Source organism: Phyllobates terribilis, unplaced genomic scaffold, assembly GCF_046119375.1.
Source record: "Phyllobates terribilis strain yellow unplaced genomic scaffold, ASM4611937v1 Scaffold_5__5_contigs__length_657084704, whole genome shotgun sequence".
NCBI lineage: Eukaryota > Metazoa > Chordata > Amphibia > Anura > Dendrobatidae > Phyllobates > Phyllobates terribilis.
In genome coordinates, this window is record NW_027362765.1 from 76,376,350 (window position 1) to 76,402,505 (window position 26,156).

At 44.9% G+C, this 26,156-nt stretch overlaps 20 non-coding genes across 20 annotated transcripts; all 20 read right to left on the bottom strand.

Annotated features, from left to right (window-relative positions):
- Nucleotides 1-421: 421 nt before the first annotated feature.
- LOC141149295 (U2 spliceosomal RNA) lies at nucleotides 422-612 on the bottom strand. The gene has a single exon (XR_012245598.1). It is a non-coding gene; the product is annotated as a U2 spliceosomal RNA (small nuclear RNA).
- A 1,115-nt stretch (nucleotides 613-1,727) lies between these two features.
- On the bottom strand, nucleotides 1,728-1,918 carry LOC141149309 (U2 spliceosomal RNA). Its single transcript, XR_012245611.1, has one exon. It is a non-coding gene; the product is annotated as a U2 spliceosomal RNA (small nuclear RNA).
- Nucleotides 1,919-3,033: 1,115 nt separating this feature from the next.
- Nucleotides 3,034-3,224, bottom strand: LOC141149320 (U2 spliceosomal RNA). Its single transcript, XR_012245622.1, has one exon. It is a non-coding gene; the product is annotated as a U2 spliceosomal RNA (small nuclear RNA).
- A 1,115-nt stretch (nucleotides 3,225-4,339) lies between these two features.
- Nucleotides 4,340-4,530, bottom strand: LOC141149332 (U2 spliceosomal RNA). Its single transcript, XR_012245633.1, has one exon. It is a non-coding gene; the product is annotated as a U2 spliceosomal RNA (small nuclear RNA).
- Nucleotides 4,531-5,645: 1,115 nt separating this feature from the next.
- LOC141149493 (U2 spliceosomal RNA) lies at nucleotides 5,646-5,836 on the bottom strand. Its single transcript, XR_012245787.1, has one exon. It is a non-coding gene; the product is annotated as a U2 spliceosomal RNA (small nuclear RNA).
- Nucleotides 5,837-6,951: 1,115 nt separating this feature from the next.
- Nucleotides 6,952-7,142, bottom strand: LOC141149344 (U2 spliceosomal RNA). Its single transcript, XR_012245644.1, has one exon. It is a non-coding gene; the product is annotated as a U2 spliceosomal RNA (small nuclear RNA).
- Nucleotides 7,143-8,257: 1,115 nt separating this feature from the next.
- On the bottom strand, nucleotides 8,258-8,448 carry LOC141149355 (U2 spliceosomal RNA). Its single transcript, XR_012245655.1, has one exon. It is a non-coding gene; the product is annotated as a U2 spliceosomal RNA (small nuclear RNA).
- A 1,115-nt stretch (nucleotides 8,449-9,563) lies between these two features.
- Nucleotides 9,564-9,754, bottom strand: LOC141149367 (U2 spliceosomal RNA). Its single transcript, XR_012245666.1, has one exon. It is a non-coding gene; the product is annotated as a U2 spliceosomal RNA (small nuclear RNA).
- Nucleotides 9,755-10,869: 1,115 nt separating this feature from the next.
- On the bottom strand, nucleotides 10,870-11,060 carry LOC141149430 (U2 spliceosomal RNA). The gene has a single exon (XR_012245728.1). It is a non-coding gene; the product is annotated as a U2 spliceosomal RNA (small nuclear RNA).
- A 1,115-nt stretch (nucleotides 11,061-12,175) lies between these two features.
- Nucleotides 12,176-12,366, bottom strand: LOC141149378 (U2 spliceosomal RNA). The gene has a single exon (XR_012245677.1). It is a non-coding gene; the product is annotated as a U2 spliceosomal RNA (small nuclear RNA).
- Nucleotides 12,367-13,481: 1,115 nt separating this feature from the next.
- LOC141149389 (U2 spliceosomal RNA) lies at nucleotides 13,482-13,672 on the bottom strand. The gene has a single exon (XR_012245688.1). It is a non-coding gene; the product is annotated as a U2 spliceosomal RNA (small nuclear RNA).
- A 1,115-nt stretch (nucleotides 13,673-14,787) lies between these two features.
- LOC141150081 (U2 spliceosomal RNA) lies at nucleotides 14,788-14,978 on the bottom strand. Its single transcript, XR_012246351.1, has one exon. It is a non-coding gene; the product is annotated as a U2 spliceosomal RNA (small nuclear RNA).
- Nucleotides 14,979-16,093: 1,115 nt separating this feature from the next.
- Nucleotides 16,094-16,284, bottom strand: LOC141149400 (U2 spliceosomal RNA). The gene has a single exon (XR_012245699.1). It is a non-coding gene; the product is annotated as a U2 spliceosomal RNA (small nuclear RNA).
- A 1,115-nt stretch (nucleotides 16,285-17,399) lies between these two features.
- On the bottom strand, nucleotides 17,400-17,590 carry LOC141149411 (U2 spliceosomal RNA). The gene has a single exon (XR_012245710.1). It is a non-coding gene; the product is annotated as a U2 spliceosomal RNA (small nuclear RNA).
- A 1,115-nt stretch (nucleotides 17,591-18,705) lies between these two features.
- On the bottom strand, nucleotides 18,706-18,896 carry LOC141149424 (U2 spliceosomal RNA). Its single transcript, XR_012245722.1, has one exon. It is a non-coding gene; the product is annotated as a U2 spliceosomal RNA (small nuclear RNA).
- Nucleotides 18,897-20,011: 1,115 nt separating this feature from the next.
- LOC141149436 (U2 spliceosomal RNA) lies at nucleotides 20,012-20,202 on the bottom strand. Its single transcript, XR_012245733.1, has one exon. It is a non-coding gene; the product is annotated as a U2 spliceosomal RNA (small nuclear RNA).
- Nucleotides 20,203-21,317: 1,115 nt separating this feature from the next.
- Nucleotides 21,318-21,508, bottom strand: LOC141149447 (U2 spliceosomal RNA). Its single transcript, XR_012245744.1, has one exon. It is a non-coding gene; the product is annotated as a U2 spliceosomal RNA (small nuclear RNA).
- A 1,115-nt stretch (nucleotides 21,509-22,623) lies between these two features.
- On the bottom strand, nucleotides 22,624-22,814 carry LOC141149459 (U2 spliceosomal RNA). Its single transcript, XR_012245755.1, has one exon. It is a non-coding gene; the product is annotated as a U2 spliceosomal RNA (small nuclear RNA).
- Nucleotides 22,815-23,932: 1,118 nt separating this feature from the next.
- On the bottom strand, nucleotides 23,933-24,123 carry LOC141149471 (U2 spliceosomal RNA). The gene has a single exon (XR_012245766.1). It is a non-coding gene; the product is annotated as a U2 spliceosomal RNA (small nuclear RNA).
- Nucleotides 24,124-25,237: 1,114 nt separating this feature from the next.
- On the bottom strand, nucleotides 25,238-25,428 carry LOC141149483 (U2 spliceosomal RNA). The gene has a single exon (XR_012245777.1). It is a non-coding gene; the product is annotated as a U2 spliceosomal RNA (small nuclear RNA).
- Nucleotides 25,429-26,156: the final 728 nt, after the last annotated feature.

Consider the following 26,156-nt stretch of genomic DNA (forward strand, 5'->3'; position numbering starts at 1 on the left):
CCTGTTAGCTCAGGTGAGTTTAAAAGGCTGCTGTTGATAACAAGGGCATTTGCTAAATAGATGGTGTGTGTGCAACAATATACTGAAAGGTCAATTATATTGTGCAGCTTATCTCACCACCTGTAGTTATTTAGGTGAAAGCTCCAAAATGCTTGCCTAATATGTCTGTTTATCCAAAAGGAAGTAAAAAGGGAGAGCTAGAAAGATAGCATTGCATCACATTACATGGCAATGCAATGCACAGTTGCTGAAGTTGAACCAAAATGAGCTTGTAATCTGGCTTCTGCAACTTTGAACATGAAAAATCCAATGAGGAGAAGAAAAGCAGAGCCAAAGAGTCCATCCCAAAATCCGACAAACAAGCAAAATGAACAAAAAACATTGAATTCAATTCTTTCTGATTTTAGAAACTGCATTAAAGAAGGGGTGCACCGGTCCTGGAGATACTGCAATACCAGGTCAATGCGTGGAGTGGACAGAGCAAGCTCTTTTTCCATCTCCCTGTTCTAAAAATCCATTTAATATATGGTCCCCAGATAGGGGACGTATCAGATATTAAACTGATAAGAACAGATACTACACTTGATCTTAGCCAAAAGGCCGAGAAGCGATAACCAGAATTGGTTTCAAACTACGGAGCCACCCAAGGATCCTAAAAAGTCCATTTGTGGAGATGAGCTCCTGGACTCCCGTTAAGAAGACATGTTGTCAACCTCTAGATCCCTTACATGCCTGCACTTTTCGGCTTGCTGCTGCTGCAATCCACGCGTTTTAGATCTGCATAACTCCACCTCTTTAAACACAGCACCTTCACCCCCTGCTGTTCCCACCCGCCTCAACACCGTTGGAAGGGAGGAGAACCAATTAAGGCGGGGGGTGGGGTGGAACGAGCAGCTGTCTACCCTTAGCAGGAGGGCTCCTGATTACATACCTCTCCTGCTGCTGCTGCTGCTGGCTGTCCAGCAGCAGACTGAAGGTGGCTGCTGCTGTGCACAGGTATATAAAGGCTCAGAGCCTATTATGACACGCGCAGCCAGCGTTCCATTGCCACATTCCATCTACTGCAGGCAGGATACCTGGCTGGCTGAATGTCGCTGAGAAGCTCACAGAGACCGCCATAAGCAACAGTTTAACAGAATGCCACAGACTAATCAACCAAACTTTTTGGGTTGGGTTCTCTTTTATAGTCTGCAGGCATTAAATGAAAGAAGTCAGTGTTCCAGCAGAAGGAGACAACGTTTCAGAAAAGGCATTGTAGCAAACCAAAAAAGAAATTTTAAGCGCAGCAGAGTAACCAGCGCACATACCTGTTAGCTCAGGTGAGTTTAAAAGGCTGCTGTTGATAACAAGGGCATTTGCTAAATAGATGGTGTGTGTGCAACAATATACTGAAAGGTCAATTATATTGTGCAGCTTATCTCACCACCTGTAGTTATTTAGGTGAAAGCTCCAAAATGCTTGCCTAATATGTCTGTTTATCCAAAAGGAAGTAAAAAGGGAGAGCTAGAAAGATAGCATTGCATCACATTACATGGCAATGCAATGCACAGTTGCTGAAGTTGAACCAAAATGAGCTTGTAATCTGGCTTCTGCAACTTTGAACATGAAAAATCCAATGAGGAGAAGAAAAGCAGAGCCAAAGAGTCCATCCCAAAATCCGACAAACAAGCAAAATGAACAAAAAACATTGAATTCAATTCTTTCTGATTTTAGAAACTGCATTAAAGAAGGGGTGCACCGGTCCTGGAGATACTGCAATACCAGGTCAATGCGTGGAGTGGACAGAGCAAGCTCTTTTTCCATCTCCCTGTTCTAAAAATCCATTTAATATATGGTCCCCAGATAGGGGACGTATCAGATATTAAACTGATAAGAACAGATACTACACTTGATCTTAGCCAAAAGGCCGAGAAGCGATAACCAGAATTGGTTTCAAACTACGGAGCCACCCAAGGATCCTAAAAAGTCCATTTGTGGAGATGAGCTCCTGGACTCCCGTTAAGAAGACATGTTGTCAACCTCTAGATCCCTTACATGCCTGCACTTTTCGGCTTGCTGCTGCTGCAATCCACGCGTTTTAGATCTGCATAACTCCACCTCTTTAAACACAGCACCTTCACCCCCTGCTGTTCCCACCCGCCTCAACACCGTTGGAAGGGAGGAGAACCAATTAAGGCGGGGGGTGGGGTGGAACGAGCAGCTGTCTACCCTTAGCAGGAGGGCTCCTGATTACATACCTCTCCTGCTGCTGCTGCTGCTGGCTGTCCAGCAGCAGACTGAAGGTGGCTGCTGCTGTGCACAGGTATATAAAGGCTCAGAGCCTATTATGACACGCGCAGCCAGCGTTCCATTGCCACATTCCATCTACTGCAGGCAGGATACCTGGCTGGCTGAATGTCGCTGAGAAGCTCACAGAGACCGCCATAAGCAACAGTTTAACAGAATGCCACAGACTAATCAACCAAACTTTTTGGGTTGGGTTCTCTTTTATAGTCTGCAGGCATTAAATGAAAGAAGTCAGTGTTCCAGCAGAAGGAGACAACGTTTCAGAAAAGGCATTGTAGCAAACCAAAAAAGAAATTTTAAGCGCAACAGAGTAACCAGCGCACATACCTGTTAGCTCAGGTGAGTTTAAAAGGCTGCTGTTGATAACAAGGGCATTTGCTAAATAGATGGTGTGTGTGCAACAATATACTGAAAGGTCAATTATATTGTGCAGCTTATCTCACCACCTGTAGTTATTTAGGTGAAAGCTCCAAAATGCTTGCCTAATATGTCTGTTTATCCAAAAGGAAGTAAAAAGGGAGAGCTAGAAAGATAGCATTGCATCACATTACATGGCAATGCAATGCACAGTTGCTGAAGTTGAACCAAAATGAGCTTGTAATCTGGCTTCTGCAACTTTGAACATGAAAAATCCAATGAGGAGAAGAAAAGCAGAGCCAAAGAGTCCATCCCAAAATCCGACAAACAAGCAGAATGAACAAAAAACATTGAATTCAATTCTTTCTGATTTTAGAAACTGCATTAAAGAAGGGGTGCACCGGTCCTGGAGATACTGCAATACCAGGTCAATGCGTGGAGTGGACAGAGCAAGCTCTTTTTCCATCTCCCTGTTCTAAAAATCCATTTAATATATGGTCCCCAGATAGGGGACGTATCAGATATTAAACTGATAAGAACAGATACTACACTTGATCTTAGCCAAAAGGCCGAGAAGCGATAACCAGAATTGGTTTCAAACTACGGAGCCACCCAAGGATCCTAAAAAGTCCATTTGTGGAGATGAGCTCCTGGACTCCCGTTAAGAAGACATGTTGTCAACCTCTAGATCCCTTACATGCCTGCACTTTTCGGCTTGCTGCTGCTGCAATCCACGCGTTTTAGATCTGCATAACTCCACCTCTTTAAACACAGCACCTTCACCCCCTGCTGTTCCCACCCGCCTCAACACCGTTGGAAGGGAGGAGAACCAATTAAGGCGGGGGGTGGGGTGGAACGAGCAGCTGTCTACCCTTAGCAGGAGGGCTCCTGATTACATACCTCTCCTGCTGCTGCTGCTGCTGGCTGTCCAGCAGCAGACTGAAGGTGGCTGCTGCTGTGCACAGGTATATAAAGGCTCAGAGCCTATTATGACACGCGCAGCCAGCGTTCCATTGCCACATTCCATCTACTGCAGGCAGGATACCTGGCTGGCTGAATGTCGCTGAGAAGCTCACAGAGACTGCCATAAGCAACAGTTTAACAGAATGCCACAGACTAATCAACCAAACTTTTTGGGTTGGGTTCTCTTTTATAGTCTGCAGGCATTAAATGAAAGAAGTCAGTGTTCCAGCAGAAGGAGACAACGTTTCAGAAAAGGCATTGTAGCAAACCAAAAAAGAAATTTTAAGCGCAGCAGAGTAACCAGCGCACATACCTGTTAGCTCAGGTGAGTTTAAAAGGCTGCTGTTGATAACAAGGGCATTTGCTAAATAGATGGTGTGTGTGCAACAATACACTGAAAGGTCAATTATATTGTGCAGCTTATCTCACCACCTGTAGTTATTTAGGTGAAAGCTCCAAAATGCTTGCCTAATATGTCTGTTTATCCAAAAGGAAGTAAAAAGGGAGAGCTAGAAAGATAGCATTGCATCACATTACATGGCAATGCAATGCACAGTTGCTGAAGTTGAACCAAAATGAGCTTGTAATCTGGCTTCTGCAACTTTGAACATGAAAAATCCAATGAGGAGAAGAAAAGCAGAGCCAAAGAGTCCATCCCAAAATCCGACAAACAAGCAAAATGAACAAAAAACATTGAATTCAATTCTTTCTGATTTTAGAAACTGCATTAAAGAAGGGGTGCACCGGTCCTGGAGATACTGCAATACCAGGTCAATGCGTGGAGTGGACAGAGCAAGCTCTTTTTCCATCTCCCTGTTCTAAAAATCCATTTAATATATGGTCCCCAGATAGGGGACGTATCAGATATTAAACTGATAAGAACAGATACTACACTTGATCTTAGCCAAAAGGCCGAGAAGCGATAACCAGAATTGGTTTCAAACTACGGAGCCACCCAAGGATCCTAAAAAGTCCATTTGTGGAGATGAGCTCCTGGACTCCCGTTAAGAAGACATGTTGTCAACCTCTAGATCCCTTACATGCCTGCACTTTTCGGCTTGCTGCTGCTGCAATCCACGCGTTTTAGATCTGCATAACTCCACCTCTTTAAACACAGCACCTTCACCCCCTGCTGTTCCCACCCGCCTCAACACCGTTGGAAGGGAGGAGAACCAATTAAGGCGGGGGGTGGGGTGGAACGAGCAGCTGTCTACCCTTAGCAGGAGGGCTCCTGATTACATACCTCTCCTGCTGCTGCTGCTGCTGGCTGTCCAGCAGCAGACTGAAGGTGGCTGCTGCTGTGCACAGGTATATAAAGGCTCAGAGCCTATTATGACACGCGCAGCCAGCGTTCCATTGCCACATTCCATCTACTGCAGGCAGGATACCTGGCTGGCTGAATGTCGCTGAGAAGCTCACAGACACCGCCATAAGCAACAGTTTAACAGAATGCCACAGACTAATCAACCAAACTTTTTGGGTTGGGTTCTCTTTTATAGTCTGCAGGCATTAAATGAAAGAAGTCAGTGTTCCAGCAGAAGGAGACAACGTTTCAGAAAAGGCATTGTAGCAAACCAAAAAAGAAATTTTAAGCGCAGCAGAGTAACCAGCGCACATACCTGTTAGCTCAGGTGAGTTTAAAAGGCTGCTGTTGATAACAAGGGCATTTGCTAAATAGATGGTGTGTGTGCAACAATATACTGAAAGGTCAATTATATTGTGCAGCTTATCTCACCACCTGTAGTTATTTAGGTGAAAGCTCCAAAATGCTTGCCTAATATGTCTGTTTATCCAAAAGAAAGTAAAAAGGGAGAGCTAGAAAGATAGCATTGCATCACATTACATGGCAATGCAATGCACAGTTGCTGAAGTTGAACCAAAATGAGCTTGTAATCTGGCTTCTGCAACTTTGAACATGAAAAATCCAATGAGGAGAAGAAAAGCAGAGCCAAAGAGTCCATCCCAAAATCCGACAAACAAGCAAAATGAACAAAAAACATTGAATTCAATTCTTTCTGATTTTAGAAACTGCATTAAAGAAGGGGTGCACCGGTCCTGGAGATACTGCAATACCAGGTCAATGCGTGGAGTGGACAGAGCAAGCTCTTTTTCCATCTCCCTGTTCTAAAAATCCAATTAATATATGGTCCCCAGATAGGGGACGTATCAGATATTAAACTGATAAGAACAGATACTACACTTGATCTTAGCCAAAAGGCCGAGAAGCGATAACCAGAATTGGTTTCAAACTACAGAGCCACCCAAGGATCCTAAAAAGTCCATTTGTGGAGATGAGCTCCTGGACTCCCGTTAAGAAGACATGTTGTCAACCTCTAGATCCCTTACATGCCTGCACTTTTCGGCTTGCTGCTGCTGCAATCCACGCGTTTTAGATCTGCATAACTCCACCTCTTTAAACACAGCACCTTCACCCCCTGCTGTTCCCACCCGCCTCAACACCGTTGGAAGGGAGGAGAACCAATTAAGGCGGGGGGTGGGGTGGAACGAGCAGCTGTCTACCCTTAGCAGGAGGGCTCCTGATTACATACCTCTCCTGCTGCTGCTGCTGCTGGCTGTCCAGCAGCAGACTGAAGGTGGCTGCTGCTGTGCACAGGTATATAAAGGCTCAGAGCCTATTATGACACGCGCAGCCAGCGTTCCATTGCCACATTCCATCTACTGCAGGCAGGATACCTGGCTGGCTGAATGTCGCTGAGAAGCTCACAGAGACCGCCATAAGCAACAGTTTAACAGAATGCCACAGACTAATCAACCAAACTTTTTGGGTTGGGTTCTCTTTTATAGTCTGCAGGCATTAAATGAAAGAAGTCAGTGTTCCAGCAGAAGGAGACAACGTTTCAGAAAAGGCATTGTAGCAAACCAAAAAAGAAATTTTAAGCGCAGCAGAGTAACCAGCGCACATACCTGTTAGCTCAGGTGAGTTTAAAAGGCTGCTGTTGATAACAAGGGCATTTGCTAAATAGATGGTGTGTGTGCAACAATATACTGAAAGGTCAATTATATTGTGCAGCTTATCTCACCACCTGTAGTTATTTAGGTGAAAGCTCCAAAATGCTTGCCTAATATGTCTGTTTATCCAAAAGGAAGTAAAAAGGGAGAGCTAGAAAGATAGCATTGCATCACATTACATGGCAATGCAATGCACAGTTGCTGAAGTTGAACCAAAATGAGCTTGTAATCTGGCTTCTGCAACTTTGAACATGAAAAATCCAATGAGGAGAAGAAAAGCAGAGCCAAAGAGTCCATCCCAAAATCCGACAAACAAGCAAAATGAACAAAAAACATTGAATTCAATTCTTTCTGATTTTAGAAACTGCATTAAAGAAGGGGTGCACCGGTCCTGGAGATACTGCAATACCAGGTCAATGCGTGGAGTGGACAGAGCAAGCTCTTTTTCCATCTCCCTGTTCTAAAAATCCATTTAATATATGGTCCCCAGATAGGGGACGTATCAGATATTAAACTGATAAGAACAGATACTACACTTGATCTTAGCCAAAAGGCCGAGAAGCGATAACCAGAATTGGTTTCAAACTACGGAGCCACCCAAGGATCCTAAAAAGTCCATTTGTGGAGATGAGCTCCTGGACTCCCGTTAAGAAGACATGTTGTCAACCTCTAGATCCCTTACATGCCTGCACTTTTCGGCTTGCTGCTGCTGCAATCCACGCGTTTTAGATCTGCATAACTCCACCTCTTTAAACACAGCACCTTCACCCCCTGCTGTTCCCACCCGCCTCAACACCGTTGGAAGGGAGGAGAACCAATTAAGGCGGGGGGTGGGGTGGAACGAGCAGCTGTCTACCCTTAGCAGGAGGGCTCCTGATTACATACCTCTCCTGCTGCTGCTGCTGCTGGCTGTCCAGCAGCAGACTGAAGGTGGCTGCTGCTGTGCACAGGTATATAAAGGCTCAGAGCCTATTATGACACGCGCAGCCAGCGTTCCATTGCCACATTCCATCTACTGCAGGCAGGATACCTGGCTGGCTGAATGTCGCTGAGAAGCTCACAGAGACCGCCATAAGCAACAGTTTAACAGAATGCCACAGACTAATCAACCAAACTTTTTGGGTTGGGTTCTCTTTTATAGTCTGCAGGCATTAAATGAAAGAAGTCAGTGTTCCAGCAGAAGGAGACAACGTTTCAGAAAAGGCATTGTAGCAAACCAAAAAAGAAATTTTAAGCGCAGCAGAGTAACCAGCGCACATACCTGTTAGCTCAGGTGAGTTTAAAAGGCTGCTGTTGATAACAAGGGCATTTGCTAAATAGATGGTGTGTGTGCAACAATATACTGAAAGGTCAATTATATTGTGCAGCTTATCTCACCACCTGTAGTTATTTAGGTGAAAGCTCCAAAATGCTTGCCTAATATGTCTGTTTATCCAAAAGGAAGTAAAAAGGGAGAGCTAGAAAGATAGCATTGCATCACATTACATGGCAATGCAATGCACAGTTGCTGAAGTTGAACCAAAATGAGCTTGTAATCTGGCTTCTGCAACTTTGAACATGAAAAATCCAATGAGGAGAAGAAAAGCAGAGCCAAAGAGTCCATCCCAAAATCCGACAAACAAGCAAAATGAACAAAAAACATTGAATTCAATTCTTTCTGATTTTAGAAACTGCATTAAAGAAGGGGTGCACCGGTCCTGGAGATACTGCAATACCAGGTCAATGCGTGGAGTGGACAGAGCAAGCTCTTTTTCCATCTCCCTGTTCTAAAAATCCATTTAATATATGGTCCCCAGATAGGGGACGTATCAGATATTAAACTGATAAGAACAGATACTACACTTGATCTTAGCCAAAAGGCCGAGAAGCGATAACCAGAATTGGTTTCAAACTACGGAGCCACCCAAGGATCCTAAAAAGTCCATTTGTGGAGATGAGCTCCTGGACTCCCGTTAAGAAGACATGTTGTCAACCTCTAGATCCCTTACATGCCTGCACTTTTCGGCTTGCTGCTGCTGCAATCCACGCGTTTTAGATCTGCATAACTCCACCTCTTTAAACACAGCACCTTCACCCCCTGCTGTTCCCACCCGCCTCAACACCGTTGGAAGGGAGGAGAACCAATTAAGGCGGGGGGTGGGGTGGAACGAGCAGCTGTCTACCCTTAGCAGGAGGGCTCCTGATTACATACCTCTCCTGCTGCTGCTGCTGCTGGCTGTCCAGCAGCAGACTGAAGGTGGCTGCTGCTGTGCACAGGTATATAAAGGCTCAGAGCCTATTATGACACGCGCAGCCAGCGTTCCATTGCCACATTCCATCTACTGCAGGCAGGATACCTGGCTGGCTGAATGTCGCTGAGAAGCTCACAGAGACCGCCATAAGCAACAGTTTAACAGAATGCCACAGACTAATCAACCAAACTTTTTGGGTTGGGTTCTCTTTTATAGTCTGCAGGCATTAAATGAAAGAAGTCAGTGTTCCAGCAGAAGGAGACAACGTTTCAGAAAAGGCATTGTAGCAAACCAAAAAAGAAATTTTAAGCGCAGCAGAGTAACCAGCGCACATACCTGTTAGCTCAGGTGAGTTTAAAAGGCTGCTGTTGATAACAAGGGCATTTGCTAAATAGATGGTGTGTGTGCAACAATATACTGAAAGGTCAATTATATTGTGCAGCTTATCTCACCACCTGTAGTTATTTAGGTGAAAGCTCCAAAATGCTTGCCTAATATGTCTGTTTATCCAAAAGGAAGTAAAAAGGGAGAGCTAGAAAGATAGCATTGCATCACATTACATGGCAATGCAATGCACAGTTGCTGAAGTTGAACCAAAATGAGCTTGTAATCTGGCTTCTGCAACTTTGAACATGAAAAATCCAATGAGGAGAAGAAAAGCAGAGCCAAAGAGTCCATCCCAAAATCCGACAAACAAGCAAAATGAACAAAAAACATTGAATTCAATTCTTTCTGATTTTAGAAACTGCATTAAAGAAGGGGTGCACCGGTCCTGGAGATACTGCAATACCAGGTCAATGCGTGGAGTGGACAGAGCAAGCTCTTTTTCCATCTCCCTGTTCTAAAAATCCATTTAATATATGGTCCCCAGATAGGGGACGTATCAGATATTAAACTGATAAGAACAGATACTACACTTGATCTTAGCCAAAAGGCCGAGAAGCGATAACCAGAATTGGTTTCAAACTACGGAGCCACCCAAGGATCCTAAAAAGTCCATTTGTGGAGATGAGCTCCTGGACTCCCGTTAAGAAGACATGTTGTCAACCTCTAGATCCCTTACATGCCTGCACTTTTCGGCTTGCTGCTGCTGCAATCCACGCGTTTTAGATCTGCATAACTCCACCTCTTTAAACACAGCACCTTCACCCCCTGCTGTTCCCACCCGCCTCAACACCGTTGGAAGGGAGGAGAACCAATTAAGGCGGGGGGTGGGGTGGAACGAGCAGCTGTCTACCCTTAGCAGGAGGGCTCCTGATTACATACCTCTCCTGCTGCTGCTGCTGCTGGCTGTCCAGCAGCAGACTGAAGGTGGCTGCTGCTGTGCACAGGTATATAAAGGCTCAGAGCCTATTATGACACGCGCAGCCAGCGTTCCATTGCCACATTCCATCTACTGCAGGCAGGATACCTGGCTGGCTGAATGTCGCTGAGAAGCTCACAGAGACCGCCATAAGCAACAGTTTAACAGAATGCCACAGACTAATCAACCAAACTTTTTGGGTTGGGTTCTCTTTTATAGTCTGCAGGCATTAAATGAAAGAAGTCAGTGTTCCAGCAGAAGGAGACAACGTTTCAGAAAAGGCATTGTAGCAAACCAAAAAAGAAATTTTAAGCGCAGCAGAGTAACCAGCGCACATACCTGTTAGCTCAGGTGAGTTTAAAAGGCTGCTGTTGATAACAAGGGCATTTGCTAAATAGATGGTGTGTGTGCAACAATATACTGAAAGGTCAATTATATTGTGCAGCTTATCTCACCACCTGTAGTTATTTAGGTGAAAGCTCCAAAATGCTTGCCTAACATGTCTGTTTATCCAAAAGGAAGTAAAAAGGGAGAGCTAGAAAGATAGCATTGCATCACATTACATGGCAATGCAATGCACAGTTGCTGAAGTTGAACCAAAATGAGCTTGTAATCTGGCTTCTGCAACTTTGAACATGAAAAATCCAATGAGGAGAAGAAAAGCAGAGCCAAAGAGTCCATCCCAAAATCCGACAAACAAGCAAAATGAACAAAAAACATTGAATTCAATTCTTTCTGATTTTAGAAACTGCATTAAAGAAGGGGTGCACCGGTCCTGGAGATACTGCAATACCAGGTCAATGCGTGGAGTGGACAGAGCAAGCTCTTTTTCCATCTCCCTGTTCTAAAAATCCATTTAATATATGGTCCCCAGATAGGGGACGTATCAGATATTAAACTGATAAGAACAGATACTACACTTGATCTTAGCCAAAAGGCCGAGAAGAGATAACCAGAATTGGTTTCAAACTACGGAGCCACCCAAGGATCCTAAAAAGTCCATTTGTGGAGATGAGCTCCTGGACTCCCGTTAAGAAGACATGTTGTCAACCTCTAGATCCCTTACATGCCTGCACTTTTCGGCTTGCTGCTGCTGCAATCCACGCGTTTTAGATCTGCATAACTCCACCTCTTTAAACACAGCACCTTCACCCCCTGCTGTTCCCACCCGCCTCAACACCGTTGGAAGGGAGGAGAACCAATTAAGGCGGGGGGTGGGGTGGAACGAGCAGCTGTCTACCCTTAGCAGGAGGGCTCCTGATTACATACCTCTCCTGCTGCTGCTGCTGCTGGCTGTCCAGCAGCAGACTGAAGGTGGCTGCTGCTGTGCACAGGTATATAAAGGCTCAGAGCCTATTATGACACGCGCAGCCAGCGTTCCATTGCCACATTCCATCTACTGCAGGCAGGATACCTGGCTGGCTGAATGTCGCTGAGAAGCTCACAGAGACCGCCATAAGCAACAGTTTAACAGAATGCCACAGACTAATCAACCAAACTTTTTGGGTTGGGTTCTCTTTTATAGTCTGCAGGCATTAAATGAAAGAAGTCAGTGTTCCAGCAGAAGGAGACAACGTTTCAGAAAAGGCATTGTAGCAAACCAAAAAAGAAATTTTAAGCGCAGCAGAGTAACCAGCGCACATACCTGTTAGCTCAGGTGAGTTTAAAAGGCTGCTGTTGATAACAAGGGCATTTGCTAAATAGATGGTGTGTGTGCAACAATATACTGAAAGGTCAATTATATTGTGCAGCTTATCTCACCACCTGTAGTTATTTAGGTGAAAGCTCCAAAATGCTTGCCTAATATGTCTGTTTATCCAAAAGGAAGTAAAAAGGGAGAGCTAGAAAGATAGCATTGCATCACATTACATGGCAATGCAATGCACAGTTGCTGAAGTTGAACCAAAATGAGCTTGTAATCTGGCTTCTGCAACTTTGAACATGAAAAATCCAATGAGGAGAAGAAAAGCAGAGCCAAAGAGTCCATCCCAAAATCCGACAAACAAGCAAAATGAACAAAAAACATTGAATTCAATTCTTTCTGATTTTAGAAACTGCATTAAAGAAGGGGTGCACCGGTCCTGGAGATACTGCAATACCAGGTCAATGCGTGGAGTGGACAGAGCAAGCTCTTTTTCCATCTCCCTGTTCTAAAAATCCATTTAATATATGGTCCCCAGATAGGGGACGTATCAGATATTAAACTGATAAGAACAGATACTACACTTGATCTTAGCCAAAAGGCCGAGAAGCGATAACCAGAATTGGTTTCAAACTACGGAGCCACCCAAGGATCCTAAAAAGTCCATTTGTGGAGATGAGCTCCTGGACTCCCGTTAAGAAGACATGTTGTCAACCTCTAGATCCCTTACATGCCTGCACTTTTCGGCTTGCTGCTGCTGCAATCCACGCGTTTTAGATCTGCATAACTCCACCTCTTTAAACACAGCACCTTCACCCCCTGCTGTTCCCACCCGCCTCAACACCGTTGGAAGGGAGGAGAACCAATTAAGGCGGGGGGTGGGGTGGAACGAGCAGCTGTCTACCCTTAGCAGGAGGGCTCCTGATTACATACCTCTCCTGCTGCTGCTGCTGCTGGCTGTCCAGCAGCAGACTGAAGGTGGCTGCTGCTGTGCACAGGTATATAAAGGCTCAGAGCCTATTATGACACGCGCAGCCAGCGTTCCATTGCCACATTCCATCTACTGCAGGCAGGATACCTGGCTGGCTGAATGTCGCTGAGAAGCTCACAGAGACCGCCATAAGCAACAGTTTAACAGAATGCCACAGACTAATCAACCAAACTTTTTGGGTTGGGTTCTCTTTTATAGTCTGCAGGCATTAAATGAAAGAAGTCAGTGTTCCAGCAGAAGGAGACAACGTTTCAGAAAAGGCATTGTAGCAAACCAAAAAAGAAATTTTAAGCGCAGCAGAGTAACCAGCGCACATACCTGTTAGCTCAGGTGAGTTTAAAAGGCTGCTGTTGATAACAAGGGCATTTGCTAAATAGATGGTGTGTGTGCAACAATATACTGAAAGGTCAATTATATTGTGCAGCTTATCTCACCACCTGTAGTTATTTAGGTGAAAGCTCCAAAATGCTTGCCTAATATGTCTGTTTATCCAAAAGGAAGTAAAAAGGAAGAGCTAGAAAGATAGCATTGCATCACATTACATGGCAATGCAATGCACAGTTGCTGAAGTTGAACCAAAATGAGCTTGTAATCTGGCTTCTGCAACTTTGAACATGAAAAATCCAATGAGGAGAAGAAAAGCAGAGCCAAAGAGTCCATCCCAAAATCCGACAAACAAGCAAAATGAACAAAAAACATTGAATTCAATTCTTTCTGATTTTAGAAACTGCATTAAAGAAGGGGTGCACCGGTCCTGGAGATACTGCAATACCAGGTCAATGCGTGGAGTGGACAGAGCAAGCTCTTTTTCCATCTCCCTGTTCTAAAAATCCATTTAATATATGGTCCCCAGATAGGGGACGTATCAGATATTAAACTGATAAGAACAGATACTACACTTGATCTTAGCCAAAAGGCCGAGAAGCGATAACCAGAATTGGTTTCAAACTACGGAGCCACCCAAGGATCCTAAAAAGTCCATTTGTGGAGATGAGCTCCTGGACTCCCGTTAAGAAGACATGTTGTCAACCTCTAGATCCCTTACATGCCTGCACTTTTCGGCTTGCTGCTGCTGCAATCCACGCGTTTTAGATCTGCATAACTCCACCTCTTTAAACACAGCACCTTCACCCCCTGCTGTTCCCACCCGCCTCAACACCGTTGGAAGGGAGGAGAACCAATTAAGGCGGGGGGTGGGGTGGAACGAGCAGCTGTCTACCCTTAGCAGGAGGGCTCCTGATTACATACCTCTCCTGCTGCTGCTGCTGCTGGCTGTCCAGCAGCAGACTGAAGGTGGCTGCTGCTGTGCACAGGTATATAAAGGCTCAGAGCCTATTATGACACGCGCAGCCAGCGTTCCATTGCCACATTCCATCTACTGCAGGCAGGATACCTGGCTGGCTGAATGTCGCTGAGAAGCTCACAGAGACCGCCATAAGCAACAGTTTAACAGAATGCCACAGACTAATCAACCAAACTTTTTGGGTTGGGTTCTCTTTTATAGTCTGCAGGCATTAAATGAAAGAAGTCAGTGTTCCAGCAGAAGGAGACAACGTTTCAGAAAAGGCATTGTAGCAAACCAAAAAAGAAATTTTAAGCGCAGCAGAGTAACCAGCGCACATACCTGTTAGCTCAGGTGAGTTTAAAAGGCTGCTGTTGATAACAAGGGCATTTGCTAAATAGATGGTGTGTGTGCAACAATATACTGAAAGGTCAATTATATTGTGCAGCTTATCTCACCACCTGTAGTTATTTAGGTGAAAGCTCCAAAATGCTTGCCTAATATGTCTGTTTATCCAAAAGGAAGTAAAAAGGAAGAGCTAGAAAGATAGCATTGCATCACATTACATGGCAATGCAATGCACAGTTGCTGAAGTTGAACCAAAATGAGCTTGTAATCTGGCTTCTGCAACTTTGAACATGAAAAATCCAATGAGGAGAAGAAAAGCAGAGCCAAAGAGTCCATCCCAAAATCCGACAAACAAGCAAAATGAACAAAAAACATTGAATTCAATTCTTTCTGATTTTAGAAACTGCATTAAAGAAGGGGTGCACCGGTCCTGGAGATACTGCAATACCAGGTCAATGCGTGGAGTGGACAGAGCAAGCTCTTTTTCCATCTCCCTGTTCTAAAAATCCATTTAATATATGGTCCCCAGATAGGGGACGTATGAGATATTAAACTGATAAGAACAGATACTACACTTGATCTTAGCCAAAAGGCCGAGAAGCGATAACCAGAATTGGTTTCAAACTACGGAGCCACCCAAGGATCCTAAAAAGTCCATTTGTGGAGATGAGCTCCTGGACTCCCGTTAAGAAGACATGTTGTCAACCTCTAGATCCCTTACATGCCTGCACTTTTCGGCTTGCTGCTGCTGCAATCCACGCGTTTTAGATCTGCATAACTCCACCTCTTTAAACACAGCACCTTCACCCCCTGCTGTTCCCACCTGCCTCAACACCGTTGGAAGGGAGGAGAACCAATTAAGGCGGGGGGTGGGGTGGAACGAGCAGCTGTCTACCCTTAGCAGGAGGGCTCCTGATTACATACCTCTCCTGCTGCTGCTGCTGCTGGCTGTCCAGCAGCAGACTGAAGGTGGCTGCTGCTGTGCACAGGTATATAAAGGCTCAGAGCCTATTATGACACGCGCAGCCAGCGTTCCATTGCCACATTCCATCTACTGCAGGCAGGATACCTGGCTGGCTGAATGTCGCTGAGAAGCTCACAGAGACCGCCATAAGCAACAGTTTAACAGAATGCCACAGACTAATCAACCAAACTTTTTGGGTTGGGTTCTCTTTTATAGTCTGCAGGCATTAAATGAAAGAAGTCAGTGTTCCAGCAGAAGGAGACAACGTTTCAGAAAAGGCATTGTAGCAAACCAAAAAAGAAATTTTAAGCGCAGCAGAGTAACCAGCGCACATACCTGTTAGCTCAGGTGAGTTTAAAAGGCTGCTGTTGATAACAAGGGCATTTGCTAAATAGATGGTGTGTGTGCAACAATATACTGAAAGGTCAATTATATTGTGCAGCTTATCTCACCACCTGTAGTTATTTAGGTGAAAGCTCCAAAATGCTTGCCTAATATGTCTGTTTATCCAAAAGGAAGTAAAAAGGGAGAGCTAGAAAGATAGCATTGCATCACATTACATGGCAATGCAATGCACAGTTGCTGAAGTTGAACCAAAATGAGCTTGTAATCTGGCTTCTGCAACTTTGAACATGAAAAATCCAATGAGGAGAAGAAAAGCAGAGCCAAAGAGTCCATCCCAAAATCCGACAAACAAGCAAAATGAACAAAAAACATTGAATTCAATTCTTTCTGATTTTAGAAACTGCATTAAAGAAGGGGTGCACCGGTCCTGGAGATACTGCAATACCAGGTCAATGCGTGGAGTGGACAGAGCAAGCTCTTTTTCCATCTCCCTGTTCTAAAAATCCATTTAATATATGGTCCCCAGATAGGGGACGTATCAGATATTAAACTGATAAGAACAGATACTACACTTGATCTTAGCCAAAAGGCCGAGAAGCGATAACCAGAATTGGTTTCAAACTACGGAGCCACCCAAGGATCCTAAAAAGTCCATTTGTGGAGATGAGCTCCTGGACTCCCGTTAAGAAGACATGTTGTCAACCTCTAGATCCCTTACATGCCTGCACTTTTCGGCTTGCTGCTGCTGCAATCCACGCGTTTTAGATCTGCATAACTCCACCTCTTTAAACACAGCACCTTCACCCCCTGCTGTTCCCACCCGCCTCAACACCGTTGGAAGGGAGGAGAACCAATTAAGGCGGGGGGTGGGGTGGAACGAGCAGCTGTCTACCCTTAGCAGGAGGGCTCCTGATTACATACCTCTCCTGCTGCTGCTGCTGCTGGCTGTCCAGCAGCAGACTGAAGGTGGCTGCTGCTGTGCACAGGTATATAAAGGCTCAGAGCCTATTATGACACGCGCAGCCAGCGTTCCATTGCCACATTCCATCTACTGCAGGCAGGATACCTGGCTGGCTGAATGTCGCTGAGAAGCTCACAGAGACCGCCATAAGCAAAAGTTTAACAGAATGCCACAGACTAATCAACCAAACTTTTTGGGTTGGGTTCTCTTTTATAGTCTGCAGGCATTAAATGAAAGAAGTCAGTGTTCCAGCAGAAGGAGACAACGTTTCAGAAAAGGCATTGTAGCAAACCAAAAAAGAAATTTTAAGCGCAGCAGAGTAACCAGCGCACATACCTGTTAGCTCAGGTGAGTTTAAAAGGCTGCTGTTGATAACAAGGGCATTTGCTAAATAGATGGTGTGTGTGCAACAATATACTGAAAGGTCAATTATATTGTGCAGCTTATCTCACCACCTGTAGTTATTTAGGTGAAAGCTCCAAAATGCTTGCCTAATATGTCGGTTTATCCAAAAGGAAGTAAAAAGGGAGAGCTAGAAAGATAGCATTGCATCACATTACATGGCAATGCAATGCACAGTTGCTGAAGTTGAACCAAAATGAGCTTGTAATCTGGCTTCTGCAACTTTGAACATGAAAAATCCAATGAGGAGAAGAAAAGCAGAGCCAAAGAGTCCATCCCAAAATCCGACAAACAAGCAAAATGAACAAAAAACATTGAATTCAATTCTTTCTGATTTTAGAAACTGCATTAAAGAAGGGGTGCACCGGTCCTGGAGATACTGCAATACCAGGTCAATGCGTGGAGTGGACAGAGCAAGCTCTTTTTCCATCTCCCTGTTCTAAAAATCCATTTAATATATGGTCCCCAGATAGGGGACGTATCAGATATTAAACTGATAAGAACAGATACTACACTTGATCTTAGCCAAAAGGCCGAGAAGCGATAACCAGAATTGGTTTCAAACTACGGAGCCACCCAAGGATCCTAAAAAGTCCATTTGTGGAGATGAGCTCCTGGACTCCCGTTAAGAAGACATGTTGTCAACCTCTAGATCCCTTACATGCCTGCACTTTTCGGCTTGCTGCTGCTGCAATCCACGCGTTTTAGATCTGCATAACTCCACCTCTTTAAACACAGCACCTTCACCCCCTGCTGTTCCCACCCGCCTCAACACCGTTGGAAGGGAGGAGAACCAATTAAGGCGGGGGGTGGGGTGGAACGAGCAGCTGTCTACCCTTAGCAGGAGGGCTCCTGATTACATACCTCTCCTGCTGCTGCTGCTGCTGGCTGTCCAGCAGCAGACTGAAGGTGGCTGCTGCTGTGCACAGGTATATAAAGGCTCAGAGCCTATTATGACACGCGCAGCCAGCGTTCCATTGCCACATTCCATCTACTGCAGGCAGGATACCTGGCTGGCTGAATGTCGCTGAGAAGCTCACAGAGACCGCCATAAGCAACAGTTTAACAGAATGCCACAGACTAATCAACCAAACTTTTTGGGTTGGGTTCTCTTTTATAGTCTGCAGGCATTAAATGAAAGAAGTCAGTGTTCCAGCAGAAGGAGACAACGTTTCAGAAAAGGCATTGTAGCAAACCAAAAAAGAAATTTTAAGCGCAGCAGAGTAACCAGCGCACATACCTGTTAGCTCAGGTGAGTTTAAAAGGCTGCTGTTGATAACAAGGGCATTTGCTAAATAGATGGTGTGTGTGCAACAATATACTGAAAGGTCAATTATATTGTGCAGCTTATCTCACCACCTGTAGTTATTTAGGTGAAAGCTCCAAAATGCTTGCCTAATATGTCTGTTTATCCAAAAGGAAGTAAAAAGGGAGAGCTAGAAAGATAGCATTGCATCACATTACATGGCAATGCAATGCACAGTTGCTGAAGTTGAACCAAAATGTGCTTGTAATCTGGCTTCTGCAACTTTGAACATGAAAAATCCAATGAGGAGAAGAAAAGCAGAGCCAAAGAGTCCATCCCAAAATCCGACAAACAAGCAAAATGAACAAAAAACATTGAATTCAATTCTTTCTGATTTTAGAAACTGCATTAAAGAAGGGGTGCACCGGTCCTGGAGATACTGCAATACCAGGTCAATGCGTGGAGTGGACAGAGCAAGCTCTTTTTCCATCTCCCTGTTCTAAAAATCCATTTAATATATGGTCCCCAGATAGGGGACGTATCAGATATTAAACTGATAAGAACAGATACTACACTTGATCTTAGCCAAAAGGCCGAGAAGCGATAACCAGAATTGGTTTCAAACTACGGAGCCACCCAAGGATCCTAAAAAGTCCATTTGTGGAGATGAGCTCCTGGACTCCCGTTAAGAAGACATGTTGTCAACCTCTAGATCCCTTACATGCCTGCACTTTTCGGCTTGCTGCTGCTGCAATCCACGCGTTTTAGATCTGCATAACTCCACCTCTTTAAACACAGCACCTTCACCCCCTGCTGTTCCCACCCGCCTCAACACCGTTGGAAGGGAGGAGAACCAATTAAGGCGGGGGGTGGGGTGGAACGAGCAGCTGTCTACCCTTAGCAGGAGGGCTCCTGATTACATACCTCTCCTGCTGCTGCTGCTGCTGGCTGTCCAGCAGCAGACTGAAGGTGGCTGCTGCTGTGCACAGGTATATAAAGGCTCAGAGCCTATTATGACACGCGCAGCCAGCGTTCCATTGCCACATTCCATCTACTGCAGGCAGGATACCTGGCTGGCTGAATGTCGCTGAGAAGCTCACAGAGACCGCCATAAGCAACAGTTTAACAGAATGCCACAGACTAATCAACCAAACTTTTTGGGTTGGGTTCTCTTTTATAGTCTGCAGGCATTAAATGAAAGAAGTCAGTGTTCCAGCAGAAGGAGACAACGTTTCAGAAAAGGCATTGTAGCAAACCAAAAAAGAAATTTTAAGCGCAGCAGAGTAACCAGCGCACATACCTGTTAGCTCAGGTGAGTTTAAAAGGCTGCTGTTGATAACAAGGGCATTTGCTAAATAGATGGTGTGTGTGCAACAATATACTGAAAGGTCAATTATATTGTGCAGCTTATCTCACCACCTGTAGTTATTTAGGTGAAAGCTCCAAAATGCTTGCCTAATATGTCTGTTTATCCAAAAGGAAGTAAAAAGGGAGAGCTAGAAAGATAGCATTGCATCACATTACATGGCAATGCAATGCACAGTTGCTGAAGTTGAACCAAAATGTGCTTGTAATCTGGCTTCTGCAACTTTGAACATGAAAAATCCAATGAGGAGAAGAAAAGCAGAGCCAAAGAGTCCATCCCAAAATCCGACAAACAAGCAAAATGAACAAAAAACATTGAATTCAATTCTTTCTGATTTTAGAAACTGCATTAAAGAAGGGGTGCACCGGTCCTGGAGATACTGCAATACCAGGTCAATGCGTGGAGTGGACAGAGCAAGCTCTTTTTCCATCTCCCTGTTCTAAAAATCCATTTAATATATGGTCCCCAGATAGGGGACGTATCAGATATTAAACTGATAAGAACAGATACTACACTTGATCTTAGCCAAAAGGCCGAGAAGCGATAACCAGAATTGGTTTCAAACTACGGAGCCACCCAAGGATCCTAAAAAGTCCATTTGTGGAGATGAGCTCCTGGACTCCCGTTAAGAAGACATGTTGTCAACCTCTAGATCCCTTACATGCCTGCACTTTTCGGCTTGCTGCTGCTGCAATCCACGCGTTTTAGATCTGCATAACTCCACCTCTTTAAACACAGCACCTTCACCCCCTGCTGTTCCCACCCGCCTCAACACCGTTGGAAGGGAGGAGAACCAATTAAGGCGGGGGGTGGGGTGGAACGAGCAGCTGTCTACCCTTAGCAGGAGGGCTCCTGATTACATACCTCTCCTGCTGCTGCTGCTGCTGGCTGTCCAGCAGCAGACTGAAGGTGGCTGCTGCTGTGCACAGGTATATAAAGGCTCAGAGCCTATTATGACACGCGCAGCCAGCGTTCCATTGCCACATTCCATCTACTGCAGGCAGGATACCTGGCTGGCTGAATGTCGCTGAGAAGCTCACAGAGACCGCCATAAGCAACAGTTTAACAGAATGCCACAGACTAATCAACCAAACTTTTTGGGTTGGGTTCTCTTTTATAGTCTGCAGGCATTAAATGAAAGAAGACAGTGTTCCAGCAGAAGGAGACAACGTTTCAGAAAAGGCATTGTAGCAAACCAAAAAAGAAATTTTAAGCGCAGCAGAGTAACCAGCGCACATACCTGTTAGCTCAGGTGAGTTTAAAAGGCTGCTGTTGATAACAAGGGCATTTGCTAAATAGATGGTGTGTGTGCAACAATATACTGAAAGGTCAATTATATTGTGCAGCTTATCTCACCACCTGTAGTTATTTAGGTGAAAGCTCCAAAATGCTTGCCTAATATGTCTGTTTATCCAAAAGGAAGTAAAAAGGGAGAGCTAGAAAGATAGCATTGCATCACATTACATGGCAATGCAATGCACAGTTGCTGAAGTTGAACCAAAATGAGCTTGTAATCTGGCTTCTGCAACTTTGAACATGAAAAATCCAATGAGGAGAAGAAAAGCAGAGCCAAAGAGTCCATCCCAAAATCCGACAAACAAGCAAAATGAACAAAAAACATTGAATTCAATTCTTTCTGATTTTAGAAACTGCATTAAAGAAGGGGTGCACCGGTCCTGGAGATACTGCAATACCAGGTCAATGCGTGGAGTGGACAGAGCAAGCTCTTTTTCCATCTCCCTGTTCTAAAAATCCATTTAATATATGGTCCCCAGATAGGGGACGTATCAGATATTAAACTGATAAGAACAGATACTACACTTGATCTTAGCCAAAAGGCCGAGAAGCGATAACCAGAATTGGTTTCAAACTACGGAGCCACCCAAGGATCCTAAAAAGTCCATTTGTGGAGATGAGCTCCTGGACTCCCGTTAAGAAGACATGTTGTCAACCTCTAGATCCCTTACATGCCTGCACTTTTCGGCTTGCTGCTGCTGCAATCCACGTGTTTTAGATCTGCATAACTCCACCTCTTTAAACACAGCACCTTCACCCCCTGCTGTTCCCACCCGCCTCAACACCGTTGGAAGGGAGGAGAACCAATTAAGGCGGGGGGTGGGATGGAACGAGCAGCTGTCTACCCTTAGCAGGAGGGCTCCTGATTACATACCTCTCCTGCTGCTGCTGCTGCTGGCTGTCCAGCAGCAGACTGAAGGTGGCTGCTGCTGTGCACAGGTATATAAAGGCTCAGAGCCTATTATGACACGCGCAGCCAGCGTTCCATTGCCACATTCCATCTACTGCAGGCAGGATACCTGGCTGGCTGAATGTCGCTGAGAAGCTCACAGAGACCGCCATAAGCAACAGTTTAACAGAATGCCACAGACTAATCAACCAAACTTTTTGGGTTGGGTTCTCTTTTATAGTCTGCAGGCATTAAATGAAAGAAGTCAGTGTTCCAGCAGAAGGAGACAACGTTTCAGAAAAGGCATTGTAGCAAACCAAAAAAGAAATTTTAAGCGCAGCAGAGTAACCAGCGCACATACCTGTTAGCTCAGGTGAGTTTAAAAGGCTGCTGTTGATAACAAGGGCATTTGCTAAATAGATGGTGTGTGTGCAACAATATACTGAAAGGTCAATTATATTGTGCAGCTTATCTCACCACCTGTAGTTATTTAGGTGAAAGCTCCAAAATGCTTGCCTAATATGTCTGTTTATCCAAAAGGAAGTAAAAAGGGAGAGCTAGAAAGATAGCATTGCATCACATTACATGGCAATGCAATGCACAGTTGCTGAAGTTGAACCAAAATGAGCTTGTAATCTGGCTTCTGCAACTTTGAACATGAAAAATCCAATGAGGAGAAGAAAAGCAGAGCCAAAGAGTCCATCCCAAAATCCGACAAACAAGCAAAATGAACAAAAAACATTGAATTCAATTCTTTCTGATTTTAGAAACTGCATTAAAGAAGGGGTGCACCGGTCCTGGAGATACTGCAATACCAGGTCAATGCGTGGAGTGGACAGAGCAAGCTCTTTTTCCATCTCCCTGTTCTAAAAATCCATTTAATATATGGTCCCCAGATAGGGGACGTATCAGATATTAAACTGATAAGAACAGATACTACACTTGATCTTAGCCAAAAGGCCGAGAAGCGATAACCAGAATTGGTTTCAAACTACGGAGCCACCCAAGGATCCTAAAAAGTCCATTTGTGGAGATGAGCTCCTGGACTCCCGTTAAGAAGACATGTTGTCAACCTCTAGATCCCTTACATGCCTGCACTTTTCGGCTTGCTGCTGCTGCAATCCACGCGTTTTAGATCTGCATAACTCCACCTCTTTAAACACAGCACCTTCACCCCCTGCTGTTCCCACCCGCCTCAACACCGTTGGAAGGGAGGAGAACCAATTAAGGCGGGGGGTGGGGTGGAACGAGCAGCTGTCTACCCTTAGCAGGAGGGCTCCTGATTACATACCTCTCCTGCTGCTGCTGCTGCTGCTGGCTGTCCAGCAGCAGACTGAAGGTGGCTGCTGCTGTGCACAGGTATATAAAGGCTCAGAGCCTATTATGACACGCGCAGCCAGCGTTCCATTGCCACATTCCATCTACTGCAGGCAGGATACCTGGCTGGCTGAATGTCGCTGAGAAGCTCACAGAGACCGCCATAAGCAACAGTTTAACAGAATGCCACAGACTAATCAACCAAACTTTTTGGGTTGGGTTCTCTTTTATAGTCTGCAGGCATTAAATGAAAGAAGTCAGTGTTCCAGCAGAAGGAGACAACGTTTCAGAAAAGGCATTGTAGCAAACCAAAAAAGAAATTTTAAGCGCAGCAGAGTAACCAGCGCACATACCTGTTAGCTCAGGTGAGTTTAAAAGGCTGCTGTTGATAACAAGGGCATTTGCTAAATAGATGGTGTGTGTGCAACAATATACTGAAAGGTCAATTATATTGTGCAGCTTATCTCACCACCTGTAGTTATTTAGGTGAAAGCTCCAAAATGCTTGCCTAATATGTCTGTTTATCCAAAAGGAAGTAAAAAGGGAGAGCTAGAAAGATAGCATTGCATCACATTACATGGCAATGCAATGCACAGTTGCTGAAGTTGAACCAAAATGAGCTTGTAATCTGGCTTCTGCAACTTTGAACATGAAAAATCCAATGAGGAGAAGAAAAGCAGAGCCAAAGAGTCCATCCCAAAATCCGACAAACAAGCAAAATGAACAAAAAACATTGAATTCAATTCTTTCTGATTTTAGAAACTGCATTAAAGAAGGGGTGCACCGGTCCTGGAGATACTGCAATACCAGGTCAATGCGTGGAGTGGACAGAGCAAGCTCTTTTTCCATCTCCCTGTTCTAAAAATCCATTTAATATATGGTCCCCAGATAGGGGACGTATCAGATATTAAACTGATAAGAACAGATACTACACTTGATCTTAGCCAAAAGGCCGAGAAGCGATAACCAGAATTGGTTTCAAACTACGGAGCCACCCAAGGATCCTAAAAAGTCCATTTGTGGAGATGAGCTCCTGGACTCCCGTTAAGAAGACATGTTGTCAACCTCTAGATCCCTTACATGCCTGCACTTTTCGACTTGCTGCTGCTGCAATCCACGCGTTTTAGATCTGCATAACTCCACCTCTTTAAACACAGCACCTTCACCCCCTGCTGTTCCCACCCGCCTCAACACCGTTGGAAGGGAGGAGAACCAATTAAGGCGGGGGTGGGGTGGAACGAGCAGCTGTCTACCCTTAGCAGGAGGGCTCCTGATTACATACCTCTCCTGCTGCTGCTGCTGCTGGCTGTCCAGCAGCAGACTGAAGGTGGCTGCTGCTGTGCACAGGTATATAAAGGCTCAGAGCCTATTATGACACGCGCAGCCAGCGTTCCATTGCCACATTCCATCTACTGCAGGCAGGATACCTGGCTGGCTGAATGTCGCTGAGAAGCTCACAGAGACCGCCATAAGCAACAGTTTAACAGAATGCCACAGACTAATCAACCAAACTTTTTGGGTTGGGTTCTCTTTTATAGTCTGCAGGCATTAAATGAAAGAAGTCAGTGTTCCAGCAGAAGGAGACAACGTTTCAGAAAAGGCATTGTAGCAAACCAAAAAAGAAATTTTAAGCGCAGCAGAGTAACCAGCGCACATACCTGTTAGCTCAGGTGAGTTTAAAAGGCTGCTGTTGATAACAAGGGCATTTGCTAAATAGATGGTGTGTGTGCAACAATATACTGAAAGGTCAATTATATTGTGCAGCTTATCTCACCACCTGTAGTTATTTAGGTGAAAGCTCCAAAATGCTTGCCTAATATGTCTGTTTATCCAAAAGGAAGTAAAAAGGGAGAGCTAGAAAGATAGCATTGCATCACATTACATGGCAATGCAATGCACAGTTGCTGAAGTTGAACCAAAATGAGCTTGTAATCTGGCTTCTGCAACTTTGAACATGAAAAATCCAATGAGGAGAAGAAAAGCAGAGCCAAAGAGTCCATCCCAAAATCCGACAAACAAGCAAAATGAACAAAAAACATTGAATTCAATTCTTTCTGATTTTAGAAACTGCATTAAAGAAGGGGTGCACCGGTCCTGGAGATACTGCAATACCAGGTCAATGCGTGGAGTGGACAGAGCAAGCTCTTTTTCCATCTCCCTGTTCTAAAAATCCATTTAATATATGGTCCCCAGATAGGGGACGTATCAGATATTAAACTGATAAGAACAGATACTACACTTGATCTTAGCCAAAAGGCCGAGAAGCGATAACCAGAATTGGTTTCAAACTACGGAGCCACCCAAGGATCCTAAAAAGTCCATTTGTGGAGATGAGCTCCTGGACTCCCGTTAAGAAGACATGTTGTCAACCTCTAGATCCCTTACATGCCTGCACTTTTCGGCTTGCTGCTGCTGCAATCCACGCGTTTTAGATCTGCATAACTCCACCTCTTTAAACACAGCACCTTCACCCCCTGCTGTTCCCACCCGCCTCAACACCGTTGGAAGGGAGGAGAACCAATTAAGGCGGGGGGTGGGGTGGAACGAGCAGCTGTCTACCCTTAGCAGGAGGGCTCCTGATTACATACCTCTCCTGCTGCTGCTGCTGCTGCTGGCTGTCCAGCAGCAGACTGAAGGTGGCTGCTGCTGTGCACAGGTATATAAAGGCTCAGAGCCTATTATGACACGCGCAGCCAGCGTTCCATTGCCACATTCCATCTACTGCAGGCAGGATACCTGGCTGGCTGAATGTCGCTGAGAAGCTCACAGAGACCGCCATAAGCAACAGTTTAACAGAATGCCACAGACTAATCAACCAAACTTTTTGGGTTGGGTTCTCTTTTATAGTCTGCAGGCATTAAATGAAAGAAGTCAGTGTTCCAGCAGAAGGAGACAACGTTTCAGAAAAGGCATTGTAGCAAACCAAAAAAGAAATTTTAAGCGCAGCAGAGTAACCAGCGCACATACCTGTTAGCTCAGGTGAGTTTAAAAGGCTGC